This window comes from Scyliorhinus canicula, chromosome 1 (genome assembly GCF_902713615.1).
Source record: "Scyliorhinus canicula chromosome 1, sScyCan1.1, whole genome shotgun sequence".
NCBI classification, from domain to species: Eukaryota; Metazoa; Chordata; class Chondrichthyes; order Carcharhiniformes; family Scyliorhinidae; genus Scyliorhinus; species Scyliorhinus canicula.
Genome location: NC_052146.1, coordinates 190,963,695 through 190,978,388, shown reverse-complemented (window position 1 = coordinate 190,978,388; position 14,694 = coordinate 190,963,695). Strand labels below are relative to the sequence as shown.

The following is a 14,694-nucleotide window of genomic DNA, read 5'->3' as shown; positions in this document are numbered from 1 at the left end:
TGATGGATAAGAAGGGTGGGGGAGGGGTGGGAAACCCCCAGTTAGGATAGTCACGTGGAATGTGAGGGGGTTAGGAGGTCTGGTCAAGAGGTCAAGGGTGCTTGCGCATCTTAAAAGTTTGAAAGCCTATGTTGCAATGCTGCAGGAGACTCACGTGAGGGTGAAGGACCAGGTGAGACTTAAAAAGGGCTGGGTTAGTCAGGTGTTTCACTCTGGATTTGACGGAAGGGCTCGAGGGGTAGCGAGGGGGCAGCAAAAGAGTACGCTTCCAGGTAGAGAAGGTGGTGGCAGATCAGGGGGCTAGATATCTGATTGTGACAGGGGGGTCTCAATTGGAACGATGTGGGATTCGCAAAGAAGGTGCTTGCGGGGGGGGGGGGGGGGGGGGGGGGGGGACTGGAACTTGGTGCAGGAGCCAAGGTTGGACAGGTCACGGCTGCACTCGCTGGTCCCATCGGGGGGGGGGGGGGGGGGAGCATAGGCTTTGACTGGGCTAATGGTGGAAATGTGAGGGGGTAGACACTTGGAGGTTTCTGCACCCGAGGGAATGGGAGTACTCCCTTTTCTCAGCAGTCCATAAGGTGTACTCACAGATCAAATTTTTTGTGGTGGGAAGGCTTTTCTGGCTGGGGTTAAGGGGTCGGAATACTCGGCAATTGCATCGTCAGATCATGCTCCGCACTGGGTGGAGATGGTACTGGAGAAGTGGGTAGCACAGAGGCCGGGGTGGAAATTAGATGTGGGACTTTTGGGGGGCCAAGGGTTCTGTGACAAAATTGAAAAGGTAATTGAAGAATATGCAGGTTTCAGCATATTCAGAGGTGTCTGGGAGGCTCTAAAGGGAAGGGTGAGGTTAGGGGAGGGGGACAGGGCTTCATTAGAAAGAGCAACAGTAGAGCAAGAGATAAAAGATGTGATTGGGAGGGTGCAGTTGGGGAACGTGGCAGGGCCGGATGGGTTTCCAATGGAATATTATAAAAAATTCATGGATACCCCTGAAAGTGGGGATGTTTGAAGAGCCAATAGGGAAGGGGGTGTTTCCACAAACTTTGGGGCAGGCATCGATTTCCCTGTTGCTAAAAAAAAATAAGGATCCGACAGAGTGTGGGTCGTATAGGCCCAAATCACTTTTGAATGTGGACACAAAAGTACTGGCGAATGTACTGGCAGGTAGGCTGGAGGAGTGCTTCCCGAAGGTGATGGGTGAGGATTAGACAGGGTTCGTGAAAGGGGGGCAACTGTTTTCGAACATTAGGAGGGTTATGAACGTCATTATGGCACTGGCAGAAGGGAAGGAAACAGGTGGTTGTGGCATTGGACAGTGAAAAGGCGTTTGACCGAGTAGAATGGGGGTACTTGATGGCAGTTCTGGAACGGTTTGGGATTGGACCAAGATTTGTGAATTGGGTAAAGCTACTACATAAGGAGCCGAGGGCGAGTGTCCACACAAACAACATCAGCTCGAGATACTTTTATCTCCACCGTGAGACTAAGCTGTCATACTCGCGTTTGAGCCGTTGGCCATTGCATTAAGACGTTCGGGGGTATGGAAAGGAATAGTGCGGGGGGGGGGTAAGAGCATAAGGTGTCCTTAGATGCCGATGACTTGCTGTCATATGTGTCGGAACCAAGTGTGTTGATAGGGGGAATATTGGAGCTGCTGCGAGTGTTTGGGTCTTTCTCTGGGTACAAGCTGAATCGAGACAAGAGTGAGTATTTTGTGGCATCTCGGTGGGGGCAGTGGTAGGGGGGCTGCCATTCCGTAGGGCAGGGACTCACTTTAGGTACTTGGGGGTGCAGGTTTCCCGGGAGTGGGGGAGGCGGGGCTTCGGAAGTACAATATCACTAGTTTGGTGGGGAGAGTGAAAGCCGATCTGGCAAGGTGGGATGGTCTCCCTCTGTCACTGGCGGGTTGGTACAGGCGGTTAAAATGAATGTGTTGCCACGATTTCTGTTTATTTTTCAATGCCTGCCGATTTTCCTGCCAAAGGCTTTTTTCAGGGAGATTGAGGGAAGGATTACTTCGTTCACATGGGGAGGGAAGGTGGCCAGAGTTAGAAAGGTGCTGCTACAGCGGGGAAGGCAGGCAGGGGGTTTGGGTCTCCCGAACCTGATGTAATACTACTGGGCGGTGAATGTGGAGAAGGTGCGGAGCTGGGTCAGAGGGGTTGATTCCCAGTGGGTCAGAATGGAGGAGGATTTGTGCAGGGGGGCAGAATTGAAAGCGCTAGCAACAGCGCGCTCCCGATAGCCCCGGGGAAATACTCGGAGTCCGGTAATAATAGCTTCATTGAAAATTTGGAGGCAGTTTCGCCAACACTTCGGGTTGGGGGCAGGGTCAAGGGAAATGCCGATTCGGGGGAACCACTGATTTGAGCCAGGGAGGTGGGATGGAAATTTTTAAAATGGGAGGAGAAGGGGATTAAGACACTAAAAGATTTGTTTCTTAGGGGTCGATTTGCAGGATTGAAGGAGCTGGAAGCAAAGTATTGGCTGGAGCAGGGAGAAATGTTTAGATACATGCAGGTTCAAGATTTTGCCAGAAAGGTGATACAGAACTTCCCGGGGGAGTCGGCCTCCACATTGCTGGAGGAGGTGCTGACGACAGGGGTACTAGAGAAGGGGTAGTTTTGGCGGTTTACGGAGCTATTTTGGAAGAGGAGAAGGCACCACTGTAAGGGATCAAAGCAAAGTGGGAGGAAGAGTTGGGAGAGAATATGGAGGAGGGGTTACATAGAACATAGAACGATACAGCGCAGTACAGGCCCTTCGGCCCTCGATGTTGCACCGACATGGAAAAAAAACTAAAGGCCATCTAACCTACACTATGCCCTTATCATCCATATGCTTATCCAATAAATTTTTAAATGCCCTCAATGTTGGCGAGTTCACTACTGTTGCAGGTAGGGCATTCCACGGCCTCACCACTCTTTGCGTAAAAAACCCACCTCTGACCTCTGTCCTATATCTATTACCCCTCAATTTAAGGCTATGTCCCCTCGTGCTAGCCACCTCCATCCGCGGGAGAAGGCTCTCGCTGTCCACCCTATCTAACCCTCTGATCATTTTGTATGCCTCTATTAAGTCACCTCTTAACCTTCTTCTCTCTAACGAAAACAACCTCAAGTCCATAAGCCTTTCCTCATAAGATTTTCCCTCCATACCAGGCAACATCCTGGTAAATCTCCTCTGCACCCGTTCCAAAGCTTCCACGTCCTTCCTATAATGAGGCGACCAGAACTGTACGCAATACTCCAAATGCGGCCGTACCAGAGTTTGGTACAGCTGCATCATGACCTCATGGCTCCGGAACTCAATCCCTCTACCAATAAAGGCCAACACACCATAGGCCTTCTTCACAACCCTATCAACCTGGGTGGCAACTTTCAGGGATCTATGTACATGGACACCGAGATCCCTCTGCTCATCCACACTACCAAGAATTTTACCATTAGCCAAATATTCCGCATTCCTGTTATTCTTTCCAAAGTGAATCACCTCACACTTCTCCACATTAAACTCCATTTGCCACCTCTCAGCCCAGCTCTGCAGCTTATCTATGTCCCTCTGTAACCTGCAACATCCTTCCGCACTGTCTACAACTCCACCGACTTTAGTGTCGTCTGCAAATTTACTCACCCATCCTTCTGCGCCCTCCTCTAGGTCATTTATAAAAATGGCAAACAGCAACGGCCCCAGAACAGATCCTTGTGGTACGCCACTCGTAACTGAACTCCATTCTGAACATTTCCCATCAACTACCACTCTCTGTCTTCTTTCAACTAGCCAATTTCTGATCCACATCTCTAAATCACCCTCAATCCCCAGCCTCCGTATTTTCTGCAATAGCCGACCGTGGGGAACCTTATCAAACGCTTTACTGAAATCCATATACACCACATCAACTGCTCTACCCTCGTCTACCTGTTCAGTCACCTTCTCAAAGAACTCGATAAGGTTTGTGAGGCATGACCTACCCTTCACAAAACCATGCTGACTATCCCTAATCATATTATTCCTATCTAGATGATTATAAATCGTATCTTTTATAATCCTCTCCTAGACTTTACCCACCACAGACGTTAGGCTCACCGGCCTATAGTTACCGGGGTTATCTCTACTCCCCTTCTTGAACAAAGGGACCACATTTGCTATCCTCCAGTCCTCTGGCACTATTCCTGTAGCCAATGATGACCTAAAAATCAAAGCCAAAGGCTCAGCAATCTCTTCCCTGGCTTCCCAGAGAATCCTAGGATAAATCCCATCTGGCCCCGGGGACTTATCTATTTTCACCTTGTCCAGAATTGCCAACACTTCTTCCCTACGCACCTCAATGCCATCTATTCTAATAGCCTGGGTCTCAGCATTCTCCTCCACAATATTATCTTTTTCTTGAGTGAATACTGATGAAAAGTATTCATTTAGTATCTCGCTTATCTCCTCAGCCTCCACACACAACTTCCCACCACTGTCCTTGACTGGCCCTACTCTTACCCTAGTCATTCTTTTATTCCTGACATACCTATAGAAAGCTTTTGGGTTTTCCTTGATCCTACCTGCCAAAGACTTCTCATGTCCCCTCCTTGCTCGTCTCAGCTCTCTCTTTAGATCCTTCCTCGCTTCCTTGTAACTATCAAGCGCCCCAACTGAAACTTCACGCCTCATCTTCACATAGGCCTCCTTCTTCCTCTTAACAAGAGATTCCACTTCTTTGGTAAACCACGGTTCCCTCGCTCGACCCCTTCCTCCCTGCCTGACTGGTACGTACTTATCAAGAACATGCAATAGCTGTTCCTTGAACAAGCTCCACATATCCAGTGTGCCCAACCCTTGCAGCCTACTTCTCCAACCAACACATCCTAAGTCATGTCTAATGGCATCATAATTGCCCTTCCCCCAGCTATAACTCTTGCTCTGCGGGGTATACTTATCCCTTTCCATCACTAACGTAAAGGTCACCGAATTGTGGTCACTGTCTCCAAAGTGTTCACCTACCTCCAGATCTAACACCTGGCCTGGTTCATTACCCAAAACCAAATCCAAAGTGGCCTCACCTCTTGTTGGCCTGTCAACATATTGTGTCAGAAACCCTCCTGCACACATTGTACAAAGAACGACCCATCCAATGTACTCGAACTATATCTTTTCCAGTCAATATTAGGAAAGTTAAAGTCTCCCATAACAACTACCCTGTTACTTTCGCTCTTTTCCAGAATCATCTTCGCCATCCTTTCCTCTACATCTCTAGAACTATTAGGTGGCCTATAGAAAACTCCCAACAGGGTGACCTCTCCTTTCCTGTTTCTAACCTCAGCCCATACTACCTCGGAAGAAGAGTCCCCATCTTGCATCCTTTCTACCACCGTAATACTGTCCTTGACTAGCAGCGCCACACCTCCCCCTCTTTTGCCCCCTTCTCTGACCTTACTAAAGCACCTAAACCCCGGAACCTGCAACAACCATTCCTGTCCCTGCTCTATCCATGTCTCTGAAATGGCCACAACATCGAAGTCCCAGGTACCAACCCATGCTGCCAGTTCCCCTACCTTATTTCGTATACTCCTGGCATTGAAATAGACACACTTCAAACCACAGACCTGAACACTGCCGCCCTCCTGCGAAGTCAAAACTGTGCTCCTGACCTCTCTACTCTCAATCTCTCGCACCCCAAAACTACAATCCAGGTTCCCATGCCCCTGCTGAATTAGTTTAAACCCCCCCAAAGAGTACTAACAAATCTCCCCCCCAGGATATTGGTGCCCCTCAGGTTCAGATGTAGACCATCCTGTCTATAGAGGTCCCACCTTCCCCAGAAAGAGCCCCAGTTATCCAGAAATCTGAATCCCTCCCGCCTGCACCATCCCTGTAGCCACGTGTTTAATTGCTCTCTCTCCCTATTCCTCATCTCACTATCACGTGGCACGGGCAACAACCCAGAGATAACAACTCTGTTTGTTCTCGCTCTGAGCTTCCATCCTAGCTCCCTAAAGGCCTGCCTGACATCCTTGTCCCCTTTCCTACCTATGTCGTTAGTGCCAATGTGGACTACGACTTGGGGCTGCTCCCCCTCCCCCTTAAGGACCCGGAAAACACGATCCGAGACATCACGTACCCTTGCACCTGGGAGGCAACATACCAAACGTGAGTCTCTCTCGCTCCCACAACTCTCCTATCTGTGCCCCTGACTATTGAGTCCCCAATTACTAATGTTCTACTCCTTTCCCCCCTTCCCTTCTGAGCAACAGGGACAGACTCCGTGCCAGAGGCCCGTACCCCATGGCTTACCCCTGGTAAGTCGTCCCCCCCACAAGTATCCACAACGGTATACTTGTTACTCAGGGGAACGACCGCAGGGGGTCCCTGCACTGACTGCTTCTTCCCAGTCCCTCTTACAGTTACCCATCTATCTCCAGTCTTTGGTGTAACTACTTCCCTGAAGCTCCTATCTATGACCCCCTCTGCCTCCCGAATGATCCGAAGTTCATCCAGCTCAAGCTCCAGGTCCCTAACACGGTTTTTGAGGAGCTGGAGTTGGGTGCACTTCCCACAGATGAAATCAGCAGGGACACTGACGGCGTCCCTCACCTCAAACATTCTGCAGGAGGAGCATTGTACTGCCTTCCCTGACATCCCCTCTAGATTAAAAAAAAACAAGAAAAAGAAAAAGAAAGGAAGAGCTTACCTGATATTACCTCAAACCCTGATCCCGCTGAAAGGTAAGCAAATTTAAAGGCACTCACTCACCTTCACGACAGGCCCCTGCTCCCGCTTTCCAACCACCGTGGGGTGGGGGGGTTGGTTAGAGGAGGAGGTAGGGTGGGAAACACTCACAAAGTGTTTCGGGTTTAACTGTCAGTTGCCAACAGCCCCTCCACAAACCACCTTCAACTTAGGCTGACCGCACTGCACGTATGCAAATTTCCCCAGAACAGCTGATCAGTAGCTCTGCTCTGCTGCCCTCTGCTGATTGCTTGCCTTTACTCAAACTCCTTGGGTCTTCTTCGCAGGTTCACCTTCGACTTAGGCTGACCGCACTGCACGTATGCAAATTTCCCCAGAACAGCTGATCAGTAGCTCTGCTCTGCTGCCCTCTGCTGATTGCTTGCCTTTACTCAAACTCCTTGGGTCTTCTTCGCAGGTTCACCTTCGACTTAGGCTGACCGCACTGCACGTATGCAAATTTCCCCAGAACAGCTGATCAGTAGCTCTGCTCTGCTGCCCTCTGCTGATTGCTTGCCTTTACTCAAACTCCTTGGGTCTTCTTCGCAGGTTCACCTTCGACTTAGGCTGACCGCACTGCACGTATGCAAATTTCCCCAGAACAGCTGATCAGTAGCTCTGCTCTGCTGCCCTCTGCTGATTGCTTGCCTTTACTCAAACTCCTTGGGTCTTCTTCGCAGGTTCACCTTCGACTTAGGCTGACCGCACTGCACGTATGCAAATTTCCCCAGAACAGCTGATCAGTAGCTCTGCTCTGCTGCCCTCTGCTGATTGCTTGCCTTTACTCAAACTCCTTGGGTCTTCTTCGCAGGTTCACCTTCGACTTAGGCTGACCGCACTGCACGTATGCAAATTTCCCCAGAACAGCTGATCAGTAGCTCTGCTCTGCTGCCCTCTGCTGGTTCTGGCGTGAGGTGCTCCCGAGTGTGAATGCCTCCACCTCGTGCGCGAGGTTGGGGCTGATACAACTGAAGATGGTGTTCAGAGCGAGGATAAGCCAATTATTTCAAGGAGTAGAAGATGTGTGTGAATGTTGTGGGGGGGAGGGGCTAATCATATTCATATGTTTTTGGTCCTGTCCAAAGCTAGAGTATTACTGGAAGGAGGGTTTTAGGGTAATTTCTAAAGTGGTGCACGTGAAGCTGGACCTAGGTCCCCGGGAGGCCATATTCGGGGTGTCGGACCAGCCAGGGTTGGAAACGGGTGTGGAGGCAGATATCATAGCCTTCGCCTCGTTGATCGCCCAAAGGCAGATCCTGATAGATTGGCGAGCAACCTCTCCACCCTGTGCCCTGGCGTGGCAGGGGGACCTGTTGGAATTCTTGACTCTTGAGAAGGTTAAGTTTGAACTGAGGGGTAGGATGGAGAGGTTCTACAATTCTTGGGCATTATTCATTATGCACTTTCAAGAACTGGATAACATTGAACATTAGTTGGGGAGGGTGCGTGGCAGGGTTGGGGGGAGGGGGGCTGTGTGTGTTAATGGCGACTATGGATGATCCCTCATTCCTTTTTGTCATTTGTTTGTGTGAACATGCGGGCTAATGTTTGGTGGGAGGATGGGATCGTTGTTATTGTTATCGGGTTTGACATATTTGTTACTGATTATTGTTTATTGTTGGTGGGTGTAAATTTGGGAGAAAATGTGAAAAAGGAGAATAAAAAATATTTAAAAAAAAGAAGAAACCAGATAAGCCAGCGGAGTTTATTAAAGGGGGGGGGAAAAAACTATAATTACAGAAGATGTGCAACGGAGTGCACAGCCTGTTCAGAGGTTAGTGCCAGATCTTTTAAAATATTTTATTTGTGAGGGTAAGGTTTCCTCACGTGTACGAAGAGATTAAGATCTTATGGGATACAGGAGCAAGTCAATCTTTAATGATGAGAGATGAGGAGATATGCAGTTGAAAAGGAGTATTGTGACTTCTGGTGGCGGCCATGGAGTGAGTGGTCTCGCATTCGATGCACTCGACGCGAGGTGGAATTTATTGGTCCTTTCCCACCTGATTTACAGGGCGCTTGCAGATGTGAGGGGCATCAGCACTGAGGAATTGAAGTGCTCCATTGATGGGGCCGGTTTATGGCTTACCAGACAAGGAGTGTAAGAAGTAAGAGGCAGCAGCTTGAGGTGCGACACCAGAAAAGGAGGGTGCTGGAGCAACGTTGCCCATCCAGTGATCTCCAAACAGCTTGTGCACTTTCTGGTTTCGAAGTTCCAGCAGCAGAGGCAGGAGACCTCCGAAGACCTGGCAAGAGTGGTGGAGCCGCTTAGGGCGGCTATCGAGACAGTGCAGCAGAGGCTGAAGATGCAGGAGGTGCTGGCAGTCCAGAAGGAGGAGCCAGTGGGGGAGCACGAGGACTGGCTGACCTCAATGGAGGTGAAGATGGTTCTCATGACGGATAACCATAAGAAGTTGAAGGAGAATGTGGAGGACCTCTAGACCCGTTCCAGAAGGCAGAATCTCCGGATCATGGGGCTGCCTGAGGGAATCGAGGGAACGTAGGCAGAAAAGTATGTGACGAGTATGTTGGAGAAGTTGTTTGGGGAGGGGGTCTTTGAACTTCCCCCTGAGGTGGATGGAGTACACAGTGTGCTGAGGAGGATGCCGAAGGCGGGGCGATGGTGGTGCCGCATCATCGTTTCTTGATGAGGAGAAGACTGAGCAAAGCAAATGGAAAAAGTACACCTGGGAAGGGAACTTGCTGACAATCCCCCAGGACATGGGTGTGGAGTTGGCCAAACGGCAGGTTGGTTATAATCAGATCAAGGCTGCCCTCTACAATGAAGGGGTGAAGTTTGGGGTGTTGTATCCCATTTATCTGTGGGTTACACATCAGAATCGAGAGGTTTTTTTTGACACGCCAAAGGAGGCAAACGAATTTATCAGGGACCATGAACTGGGAGGTGTGTGAGGACACTGAACTTTGGAAATGCTAAAGTGGGACATGTGGGTTTACACGACGGGCAGATTGTTGTATTTAATGAACATGGATGCCGAATGTGTTTTTATTTTTTACTGGTATTGGGGTTTTGCAGGTGAAGGGAGGTAGTGGGGTAGACTAAGTTCTGGGGTGGGGGCCACCATGCCAGCTGGTTGGCTAATTAATGGGAGTGAAGTGGGAGGTTGACCTGTGGAGAGCGTGTTGGAGGGAACGGGATGGTTGGATTTTCTTTTGTCTTTGTCGGGGGAGTGAGGGGTGGGGTGGGGCGGGATGCTGATGTGGATGGTGTTGATATGGTACAGTTGGTGGCAGAAAACATAAAACATCTTGGGGAGGGCCCTGAGGGTGTGTGAGGTGGAGACCTGGGGGAGCTGGCTATAAAGGGGTTATGGCTGATCAGCGAGGGGAGGGGGAGGAGGAGGAGGCCCCCGACCCAGTTGAGTACGTAGAACGATAGGATTTAAATGGCCCAGTCAAAAGGTAGCCCATCTTCGCACATTTTAAGGAGTTTGTAGGCGAACATTGCGGACGCGATCTTCCCAAAAGGGACCAAAGTTCCTTGGCAAGCGCGTTGTGCCGAGAAACACATGGCTATTCATCACTACTCGTGTTGAATAAGGGGCCTAAACAGGAAATGTGGGGCCAAGGCCGCACATAACTCTGTTTTTTACAACCAGGAGCTCCATTCACTGGAACTGCCCATTGTAGTGAGAGATGGGGACTTCATTTTTAAATGGCGTCCCGAATTCTGAGGCCCACAAAAAAAAAACATCCACCCTCTAACACCCATGGTGGGCAACACCGGCCCGATCACACCCGCACAAGAAATGCCAGCTTGGCACCTTGGCAGTGCAAGGCTGGCACCCAGGTGACACTGCCAAAGTGCCAGACCAGCACTGCCAGGGTACCCCTCCAAATAGGCGTCATTGAGGCACGCGCAGTCGCAACCGTGTTTGCATATCATTATCAGGCCCACTCGCGATTATCCGCCTCCAACGGGCTGAGTTACTGACGGCACGGGCCACATGTGGTCTGAACAGTCACGAGCCTGGTGTGGCGGCTGCGGAGAGAGAGAGGGCATATGGGGGGTGTAAACGTATGCGCAGCTGCAGCTTGTCAGTCCTGCGCATATCCAGCACGGACTTGGTGATTCTCCCACCATTTTCCGCATGTTCCGCGGGTGTTTAACGCAATGCCGGTCCTAGTCCTTCACCAGTAGCCGAATCGGTGCGGGTCTGCAGCCGATTTTCCGTCGTGGAACACTACGGATCCTCCATTGGCATCAGCAGTTAGACGCAGGAAAAGAGAATCCAGCCCATTGTGTGTGGACTATAAAAAAGACAACGCAGTTACGAAGTCAATTTCGTTGCTACTCCTCGTTTGGAAGACTGTGTTGAAAAGGTTGGACAAAGGAATATTATTCCTAAACTTGAACTTGCTTAAGGATACTGGCAGTACCTTTATCAGACAGGGCAAAGGAAGTTTTGGCTTTTGTGAACTAAATAATCTATATCAGTTTAAAGTTGTGCCATTTGGAGTTTAATGGGCAGCATGGTAGCATTGTGGATAGCACAAATGCTTCACAGCTCCAGGGTCCCAGGTTCGATTCCGGCTTGGGTCACTGTCTGTGCGGAGTCTGCACATCCTCCCCGTGTATGCGTGGGTTTCCTCCAGGTGCTCCGGTTTCCTCCCACATCCAAAGATGTGCAGGTTAGGTGGATTGGCCATGATAAATTGCCCTTAGTGTCCAAAATTACCGTCAGTGTTGGGTGAGGTTACTGGGTTATGGGGATAGGGTGGAGGTATTGACCTTGGGTAGGGTGCTCTTTCCAAGAGCCGGTGCAGACTAGATGGGCCGAATGGCCTCCTTCTGCACTGTAAATTGTGTGTGTGTGAATCGGGCAGCAACATTCCAAAGATTAACCAACAAAATTTCTGGACTAAATAACTGTGCAGTGTACAGTGACGATTTGTGGTGTTTAATCAAATGTGGAATGAGCATTTTGAACATTTAAAGGAATTATTCAATCGACTACAGGCAGCTGGATTGATCGTCAACCTGGCTAAAAATGAATTTGCGCATGTTCAAGTCATGTTCTTAGGCCATCCAATTAGATATGGTCAGGAGGCCCCACGGGATGTGAAAACAAAAGCTATTGGGGAGCTTTCAATATCATCAACGAGGAGAGAAGTTTGGAGATTTTTGGGCATGAGTGGAAATCCATGCCAAGTTTTAGCAGTGCGGGTGCTCCACTGACTAATCCTCTGAAAAGGCACAGGAATTTTCAGTGGGCAACAAAATGTCAGGGGGCATTTGATAGTCTGAAAATTGTACCCCCTCTGCACCTAATTATGTCAAGCAATTTAGGGTGGCAATTGATGCGAGTGATGTGGCTGTTGGTGCTGTTCTGTTAAAGGAAGAGGACAAAAGAATCGAACACCCTGTTAGTTATTATTCTAGGAAACCAAATATTCATCAAAAGAAAAATTCAGCCATTGAGAAGGAGAAATTGAGTTTTTGGCTTTGCAACATTTTGACATTTATGTTGCTGGCAATTCATTGTTTAGAGGGAGTTTATTGTGACAACAATTTAACTTACATACATGCAGCAGGGAGAGAAAACGTGACTCCACATGCACATGCTTTATCACTGCTTTGAAATGTGAAGACTGGAACATTTGAAGGGAGAAAAGAAAGACTGAAATGGACTATACTCATGTTTATATTTTCATGCTGAAATGTAATACGATATGTATCTTAGAGTATTAGTAGTGCTTAGTAATCAGTAATGTTTAGAGTTAAACAGCTTTGGAAATTCATCTTTTTATACTGCTGGCTCATTTTTAAGGGGGACGTGTGATGAATGTAGTAATTTCATATATATCGCATTGTATGTATTTGGTGGAGGAAGGGTTAAAAGCCTGGGTTAGTGTGTGTGACTGCTGTGGTCATGTTTATTAAAAAATCTTGTTTTTTTTGAAAGACAGCTAGGATTTTTAGAACCAGAGGTTCATTTAAAGCATCATAAAAGTTTAGGCTAATGGACTTGAAGAGTAGATAATTAAATGGTGTAGTTAATGGGAGGAGCCAAGGGTTGAAGCTGTCAGATGTTGAGATTTATCAGAGTTAGTTTTTTTGCTAGAAGGTTTCGAAAGAAATACAGCCAGATATTTTACATTATTCTTATATTATTCTTTCAAGCAGTCTCAAAAGATCTCTCTTTCTCAAAGTGGAGTGTCCAAGACATCTCTATTCAGCAAGTATTCCTGAGTGCTAACTGTATTTAAAAGTGGATTTGGATCTGAGATGTTTTTGTTGTTTTAAATGGAAATAAAGATATCAGTTAAGGGTTATTGCATCACTATTGATTAGCATTGTTTAAGGGGCAACCTTGTAGAAATAATTCTAGAAATTCCCATCACACCCCACTCTTCCCATCCCGAAAACATAGCATCCATCCTCCCTGGCTCAAACCCATGATTCCCTTGCCCCTAACCTAAAGTGCAGCCAAAATTGCCTCCATATCTACAATGTGGCCACCACGACCGACTCAACGAAGATTTCTCTGGGGCAAACGGGAGCGGAGCCGTTGCCAGTGTCCGCAGCCCAGCCCTGACCCCTTACAAGAGCCTGTCTCCATCTTCACACACACAGCCTGCAACTCCCTGCCCCAAACCACACCACCTCAGCATTCACCGCCCAATAATACTACAACAGGTCAGGAAGGGCCAGGTCCCCTGGCTGCCGCCCTCTCTGAAGCATTGCTTCCTAATTTACCTGCCCACCTGACAAAATCAACCGTACCACCCCCATAAAAAGGTTTTGGACAAAAAGGCTTGGAGGCACTGAAGTCAAAATAAAAACCGTGGCAGAATATTCATCTTAATCGCCTGCAGCTGGCCTACCAACAATTGTGGAAGACTGTCCCATCTCAATAAATCCAGCTTTACCCTAGCCACCAGGCTCATGAAATTCAATTTATGGAGCCGGGCTCATTCCTGAGCCACCTGTACTCCCAAATACCAAGTGGGTGGTTGCCACCCGAACGGCAAACCCCCAACCAGCCCCTGCCCCTGGAAAAAAAACACCGAAAAACACTCCTCTTTTCCAGATTCAATTTATAACCTGAAAAAGCTCTTAATCTCCTGAGCAGTCCCATTATATCCCCCACTGAAGAACCCGGTTTGGAGATGGACGACAACAAATCATCAGCAGACAGAGATACCTATGTTCCAACCCCCACCCACCTCACTATCCCCTTCCATTTATGGGAGCACCTCAGCGCTATGGCCAAGGGCCCTATCGCAAGCGTAAACAGGAGGGGGATATGGGGCACGACTGCCTCAATCCACTATGTAACTGAAAATACCTGGTCCACCTCATTCATGCGCACACTCGCCTTCAGTTCCCTTTATAACAATTTAACCCACATTACAAACTTAGGCTCAATCCCAAATCTCTCCAACACCGCAAACAAATAATTCCACTCCACGTGACCAAGCACCTTCTCCACATCCAAAGCCACCACTAACTCCAACTCCCTCCCTTCTGCCAGAGAGAGCACCACATGTAACAGACGCCCCATATTCAAAGACATTTGCTGCCCTTTACGCATCCCGTCTGATTCTCCCCAATCACCTTCGGGTGGCACTCTCTAACCTACGCACCAACACCTTGGCCAAATCTTGGCATCCATATTTAGCAGAGATATTGGCCTATACGATTCGCACTCCGTAGCGTCCTTTTCCTTCTTTAACAGCAACAAAATGGATGCTAGTCCCATTGTCTCTGGCAGTGCCTCCTTACCTACTGCATCCTCAAATAGATCCACCAACAGTGGCGCCAACTTATCCAAAAACATTTTACAAAACTCCACCGGGAACCCATCCGCCCCGGTGCCTTACCCATCTGCATCTTCCCTATTGTTGCACAAACCTCTTCCATCACCACTGGCTCTTCCAGCCCTGCCCTCTCCTCCAGCCCCCTCAAAAACTCTTTCATATCTGACTCATCCCCTGGAGACTCCGACC

General features: G+C 48.7%; 1 protein-coding gene across 2 annotated transcripts in view; it reads right to left on the bottom strand.

The window, feature by feature from the left end:
• adgb (androglobin) overlaps positions 1-14,694 on the bottom strand; it is a 564,769-nt gene that overhangs the window by 338,344 nt on the left and 211,731 nt on the right. The window lies entirely within an intron of this gene.